This window comes from Lepus europaeus, chromosome 4 (genome assembly GCF_033115175.1).
Source record: "Lepus europaeus isolate LE1 chromosome 4, mLepTim1.pri, whole genome shotgun sequence".
Taxonomy (NCBI): domain Eukaryota; kingdom Metazoa; phylum Chordata; class Mammalia; order Lagomorpha; family Leporidae; genus Lepus; species Lepus europaeus.
Window position 1 is genome coordinate 76,684,706 of NC_084830.1, and position 7,671 is coordinate 76,692,376.

Here is a 7,671-nt window from a genome sequence, read left to right on the forward strand (position 1 = left end):
TTGAGCGTGGAGGCTTCAGTCTCCTCCCAGGGAGGATGTATTTAACATTTTTATCTTGCGCTGTCTGCCGCAGTGAATTTGGAAGTCTTTTGTGAACGGACGGTGGAGTGAAATCGCCTACTACTCAGTCCGTGCCAGGCTTGGCTGGAGAATTTTACCAAACAGGAGAACAGGAGACGGGGATTTGGGTACCGACAATTCCTCTTCTCGTTGCAGAAGCGAAGGGGCTTTTTTTTTTTTTTTCCCCCTGTCTAGGAGAACTGGATAATCAGTCATTTGTCATGTGTTAGCTTGGCTTCCTTTTAACTTTCTATTTTAAACAAAGGAACTCTGTCTTCAGAGTGTTTTTGCCTCATGCCAATGCATGACAAGGCTGACATTTCTAGAGTCGTGTGCTTAGCATCTCCTTGTACAACCCTTCAGGTACCTAGACAGGGTATGGGCAATGCTCCACACCCAAGAGCCCATTACAGGAAGGTCATATCTTTATTATTCTGTGTATCTGAGTATATCTCTCTTTCATGTTTATTATCTTATATAGCCTATTACGCCCTGCATATAGGTTATAGACAGTCCTATATACCCTCTGTATACCCTATATTTTATCCTATATATTCTGACTATACCTATCCTCTATCCTCATCATCTTTCTGTCTCTCTATCAAGAGAATGACATACACAGGTACAATAGGGTTATGGTTGAAACATAGATGTATCTTGCCAAACCCATTGCCTTTAAAAATATTTATTCACTTGAAAGGCAGAGTTGCAGAGAGAGACAGACAGAGAAGGAGAGAGATCTTATCCACTGGTTCACTCCCCAAATGCCCACAACAGTCAGGGCTGGGTCAGGACGAAGCCAGGAGCCAGGAGCTCAATCTGTCTCCATGTGGGTGGTGGAGATGTAATACTAGAGTCATCATCTGCTACCTCCCAGGTGCATCCGCAGGGAGCTGGGTCAGAAGCAGAGGAGGAGGCAGGACTCTGATAGGTGACGCCAGCACCCCAAGCAGCGGATTTAGCTGCGGTGCCACAGTGCCTGCCCCCACTGCCTTTTATTACACCATGACAGCTGTAATTTTTCATAATACTTACGGTGATGGAATCACACTGATTAACTGCTTGCTGTGAGCGAAGTTGCCTGATACCTAATCTCAATCTACAATGACTTGATGAGACTAGGCATTATTTTGGCCATGTTTAGGAGGCAAAACTGAGGCATAAAGAGATTGGGGAATATTTCTGATATTAAGCAGCTAATTTTGGGGCCAGTGCTGTGGTGTAGTGGGCTAGGCCTCTGCCTGAGGTGCTGGCATCCTGTGTGGGTGCCGGTTCGAGTCCCAGTGCTCCACTTCTGATCCAGCTCTCTGTTAATGGCTTGGGAAAGCACCAGAGGTAGCCCAGGTGCTAGGACCTCTCATCTTGCATTGGAGACATGTTAGAACTTCCTGTTTCCTGGCTTCAGATCGGCCCAACTCCAGCCATTGTGGCATTTGGGGAGTGAACCAGCAGATAAGGACCCTCTTTCTCTATCTGTTTCTCCCTCTTTCTTTCTGTAACTCTGCCTCTCAAGTAAATAAATAAATCTTAAAAAATAAAATAGCTAGTTGTGGCAGAATTAGGATTTAATTCCTATTAACTCCAAGGCTAGTGTGCTTAACCACACATTCTATTCTATTCTTTTTTTATTTTTTAAAAAGATCTATTTATTTAAAAGGTAAAGTTACAGACAGAGAGGGAAATAGAAATAGACTGAAATGTTGACTAAAACCTGTAAGAAAATTTAACAAAATTAAACGTAAACATATTTTACATTTAAAAAATTGTTGATTAGGCACAAAATTAGGGTGACTTGGTTTAGCACCAATATATTAAAAAGGAATCTGGAATTTTCTTAAATCATGTACTTAATAAAAGGCAATATTAAAGAACAGGGGCCAAGGTCCATCTGCAGGTACCATCATGGCGGATGGCCAGTCAGGTGCACCCCTGGGCTCCAGTCTCACCACCCTGTCCCAGCTGCTCATGTACGTAAAGGTGCTCATCCAGGTTGGGTATGAGCCTCTCCCTCCAACAATAGGAGGCAATATTTTTGGGCAGCAAGTATGTCAGCTTCCTGGTTTCTTTTGTTACGCTCAGCACATTGCCAGCATGGATGGGAAGCGTGGGTTGTTCACAGGCTTAACTCCAAGACTGTTTCAGGGGTCCTTGGAACTGTAGTCCATGGTGAAGTTTCACAGCATTACCAGGAGAGTGACAAGGTTGGGGAGTTGGGACCTGGAAATGCACAGAAACAAGTCCCAACTTCCTTTGACCAGGTTGTCAGAGACAGCGTGAGAGGTGATTGCTCGATCCACTGCCGCCCCCATCACACACCCCTTCCCCGTGGCCACACTGAGATCTACGGAGCAACTCATTGGCAGAGAATCCAAGTACTGCAGACTTTGTGACTCCATAGTAACCATCTATCGGGAAGAAGCCATCCTAGGGTTTTCTGCGGGTCTTTATTCCTCACTTCCTGGCTGACATGGTTTCCTTGTGGCTCTGAAACTCATTGGCCTACCTCGCCAACACTTGGCGCTGGACAGTGGGGTGTCCACCATGAATGAAATGAAGAGTTATTCCCAAGCTGTCACAGGATTTTTTGCCAGTGTGTTGACCTACCCCTTTGTGCTTATCTCTGATCTTATGGCTGTCAACAACTGTGGGCTTGCTGGGGGATGCCCTCCTTTCTCCCTAGTATATAGATCTTGGATAGATTGCTGGTGCATGCTACAAAATGAAGGAAACATGAGTCAAGGAAATAGCTTGTTTTTCCAGAAGGTCCCCATTGGGAAGACTTATTGTTGTGATGTGAGAATGGTCATGTGAAGACATGGGGCAGGGACAGTGACATTTCTATAACCCCAGATGCACGGAATTATAGGAGCAAATGTTGCTTTCTATAGAGCATGGTATACTTTTTTAATCTTGGGAACACACACACACACACACACAGGGGCCAAAAGACAAAAATGAAGTATTCAGTGGGTGCAAGATCTCTCTGTCTCTCTGTCTGTCTCTCCCTGTCTCATTCTCTCTCTCTCTCTCTCTTTCTCTCTCTCTCTGTCTCTCCCTGTCTCATTCTCTCTCTCTCTCTGTTGCTATGCCTTTTAAATAAATAATAAAATTTGGAGAGATTTTTTTTCCAAATTGCCTCCCAAAAGTTGTATTCCAGTTGATAATTTCAAAAATAGGATGTGAGGGCTTTATTCTCTATACCCTAGGGAATACTTGATATTAACAATCTTTCAAAAAAAAATTTTTTTTTGCCAAAATGATCCTATTTAGCTTTAGTGCTCTGAGCCTAATACTTGATAGTATTAGACAGTCAAGATCCTTCTAGCCCAGGTAATTTTTTTTTTTGAAAAGCAGAACTATAGACAGAAATTGGGAGCGACAAAGAGAGAGAGAGAGAGAGAGGAAGAGAGAGAGATCTTCCATCTGCTGGTTTACTCCCCAAATGGCAGCAATGTCAGGAGCTGGGCCAGACAGAAGCCAGGAGGCAGGAACTACTTCCAGGTCTCCCGCATTGGTGTAGGGGCCCAAGCACTTGGGCCATCCTCTGTTGCTTTTCCAGGTACATTAGCAGGGAGCTGGATTGGAAGTGGAGCAGCTGGGACTCGACAAGCACCCATATGGGATGCCAGGGCTGCAGGTGACAGCTCTACCTGCTCCACCACATGTCAGCCCCAGCCCATGTAGTTTACAATCTGCAGAGGGCCAAATGGCTGAGTCTTCGTTTTGGAACATAAACTGTATCATCCGCATGCATCAGTACACACCGGTGGTGTTATGGAAATATGTATTTCAGTTTTTATTCAAAGTTCTTGTCCCCTCAGAGATGAGAATTAAAAGCAGAGGCAGTAAATACAGTGTACAAGTGAAAGGATTTACTTGAAGTGAGAGAGTGAATATGCATTCCCATATGCGCATAGCCAAGCCTGGGCGGGGGGATACCCTCCTAAGTGGGCCAGAGAATTGCCTAATAGGAAAATGCATGGGAGGAGGCTGGAGAAGGATCAACAGCATGGGCAAGAGGCCAAATGGACAAAAAGGCCACTTCCATGTGTAACAATCCCTTTTATTGGCAGGGGTGTTACCTTAATCGGATATATAAACGGGGTGGAGTTTGGGCAGAGTCTAGCGTGTGTGAGGCTTCCTGAGAATTTCATGGTGCCTCCACGTGCCTTTTAACTTCCATGTGGCCTTAATATTGTTTCCTCCTTCCTGGTCCCTGAGAAGACACAGGTGTATCGTGGGAAGATGGGTGCATTGGACTGACACGTAAGGGGGTGGAGTTACATTGCAGGGTTGCTCTGTGCAGAAATCATGAGAGACTCACTCAGTTCACTTATTCCTCCTAATCTTCCTGCCTGCTTCCCCTGTAGCAGTGGCAACCCCTGTCCAGGACAAGGGGATTCTGTTCTGGTTTAGGATCCTCTTCTCTCAGATTCTGGGATTCACTGCTGAGGGTTCCTTGCTCATCACACACGGGTGCCCACACACAGTCGATCTTAGCTCCTACACTTACTTTTTTTTTTTAAGATCTATTTATTTGCTTGAAGGGCAAAGTTACAGAGAGGTAGAGGCAGAGAGAGAGAGAGAGCTATCTTCCATCTGTTGGTTCACTCCCTAAATGGCTGCAACAGCTGGGGCTGGGCAGATCCAAAGTCGGGAGCCAGGAGCTTCTTCTGGGTCTCCCACGTACATGCAGGGGTCCAGGTCCAAGGGCTTGGACCATCTTCCACTGCTTTCTCAGGTACATTAGCAGAGAGCTGGATTGGAGGTGGAGCAGCCAGGACTCGAACTGGCGCCTATATGGGATGCTGGCACTACAGGCAGCAGCTTCACCCACTATGCCACAGCCTGGCCCCTACACTTACCTAAAGGGCAGTCAAGTGATATCGGTGGGAACCTTTCTGTCTGCCCTGCATGCTCAGCGGATGCTGCTGCCCGTCTGGTGAATGGGAAGCACTGAGTGATGCTGTCGCTGTGTTTGTCCAACCAGAGCGCTCTGGAGGCCTGCCCCACGGGAGGCACATTCACACTGAAACCCAAGCAGTGTTTCCATGCTCTCCATGAATAGGAGTCTCCAGGGGAGCTTGTCCAAATGCAGATTCAGGATCCTAAGCTCTGGGTGGGAGGATGTTGCTGGCCCTAGGACGCACTTTGGAGTTAGAGCAGGGAGTTCACTTTAAGGAGACCAGAAATTTCTCACCCTAATGCATTCTAATTATGAGGAGTGCAGGTCTTTATTTAAAAACAATTACCTAGCACCCAGGTGTAGGTATTTAAAAGCACCCTGATGGTGTAAATATGCTTTTATGTGGCATGGTGGTTTTTAAGTGAAATGATCCCGGACAGCAGCAGCAGTATCACCAGGGAGCTTGTTAGACATGCAAATTCTCAGGCCTCACCCTGCCTGACAAATCAGAAATTCTGGGGTGGAGGCCAGCTGTGCACGAACAAGTCTCCATGATTCTCACTAAAGTTTGAGAACCGTGAGTGAACAGAAGAAAGAAGAGGGTTCTTTTCTTTTTTAAATTTTTTTATTTGACAGGTAGAGTTATAGACAGTGACAGAGAGAGACAGAGAGAAAGGTCTTCCTTCCATTGGTTCACTCCCCAAATGGCCACTACAGCCGGCGTGCTGCACTGATCAGAAGCCAGGAACCAGGTGCTTCTCCTGGTCTCCCATGCTCGTGCAGGGCCCAAGGACTTGGGCCATCCTCCACTGCACTCCCAGGCCACAGCAGAGAGCTGGACTGGAAGAGGAGCAACCGGGACTAGAATCCGGCGCCCAAATGGGATGCCGGCGCCGCGGGCAGAGGATTAGCCAAGTTAAGAGGGTTCTTAACAAAGTCAAATTCCAAGATGTGGGTCTGAAGTTCTTCTTCTTCTTTTTCTTTTCTTTTTTTTTTTTTTTAAAGATTTATTTATTTATTTGAAAGTCAGAGTTACACAGAGAGAAGGAGAGGCAGAGAGAGAGAGAGAGAGAGAGAGGTCTTCTATCCGCTGGTTCACTCTCCAAATGGCCACAACGGCCAGAACTAAGCTGATCTGAAACCAGGAGTCAGGAGCGTCTTCCGGGTCTCCCATGTGGGTGCAGAGGTCCAAGGACTTGGGCCATCTTCTACTGCTTTCCCTGCCATAGCAGAGAGCGGGATCTGAAGTGGAGCAGCTGGGACTCGAACCCACGCCCTTATGGGATGCTGGCACCAGGCGGTGGCTTTACCCATTATGCCACAGTGCTGGCCCCTGAAGTTCTTAAATCTGGCTGCATACCAGATCCTCTAAGCATCTTGATAAATGTCCACATACGTGGGTCCCACCTCAATACCTTCTGTTTCCATAGTTCTGGAGCTGTCCCCAGGAGTATGTGGCCTTAAAAGCACCCCAAAGGTGTTGACTCAGTGGCTCAGCAGATGGCTAACGGCTCTCAACATGAATGGTGGCCTGTGCATGGCCTCCTGACTTGTGTTATACAGCTCATGTATCAGACCTGGTCATGTGCCCGACACTGATGCTGCTGTGGAACCCCAAAGACAAAGTACCAGACCCTTTGTACATGAGCCTTGCAGCAATCCTGCCAGGGGACCTGCCACCATTCTCAAAGAGCAGAGTCTCGGGGTGGCACTGTGGTGTAGCAGGTAAAGCTGGTTCATGTCCCGGCTGCTCCACTTCTGATCCAGCTCCCTGCTAATTTGCCTGGGGAAGCAGCAGGAAGATGGCCTGAATGCTTGGACCTCTGTACCCCCAAAGGGGACCCAGAGAAGGCTCCTGGCTCCTGACTTCAGTCTGGCCTAGCCCTAGCTGTTGTAGCCGTTTGGGGAGTGAGCCAGCAGATAGAAGAGTTCTTTCTCTCTCTCCTGGTCTCTCTATAACTGTGCCTTTCAAATAAATAAAAATAAATCTTGTTTAAAAAAAGAGAAGTAGGCTTAAAAGGGGGGGGGGGCATCACGACACAGAGGGTTAAGCAGCTGCCTGCAATGCTAGCATCCTATATGGATGCAAGTTTGAGTCCCAGCTGCTCCACTTCCGATCTAGCTCTCTGCCATGGCCTGGGAAAGCAGCAGAAGATGGTCCAAGTGCTTGGGTCCCAGAACCCACACGGGAGATCCAGAGGAAGCTCCTGGCTCCTGGGTTTGGCCTGGTCTAGCCCCCAGCCATTGTGGCCATCTGGGGGAATGAAACAGTAGATGGAAGATTGCTCTCTCTTTGTCTCTCCTCTCCTCTCCTCTCTGTAACTCTGCTTTTCAAATAAATTAAAAATAAATCTTGAAGAAAAAAAAAGTCTCTAACTCAGGTCAGTTGTGATTCCCAAACCTGGTTCTTCCACCTGTAGTCCCCAGCCCTGGCCACCCCCAGAGCATCAGTCTTTGCACACTTGGGGGGCTCCAGGCTGAGGGCCTCTGAGGAACCTCTGTGTCGAATCTTCAGGGGCTTATTTTGTAGAGCCAGAGACACATTTGTTACCTTCATAAGTACAATAGTCTCGTTTCATTTCCTCTGTGAGGAAGACAGCTGGCTTCAGTCTTTCAGTTAGGCAAAGCGGTGCCCCAGAGGGCAGGTGCTTGGACCATGGGGTTGTCAGACACAATAAGCATACCTAGTTACATTACCATAAATA

At 47.3% G+C, this 7,671-nt stretch overlaps 1 pseudogene; it reads left to right on the forward strand.

Annotated features, from left to right (window-relative positions):
• The first annotated feature begins 1,962 nt into the window (after nt 1–1,962).
• LOC133758705 (mitochondrial carrier homolog 2-like) lies at nt 1,963–2,871 on the forward strand (annotated as a pseudogene).
• The last annotated feature ends 4,800 nt before the right edge of the window (nt 2,872–7,671 follow it).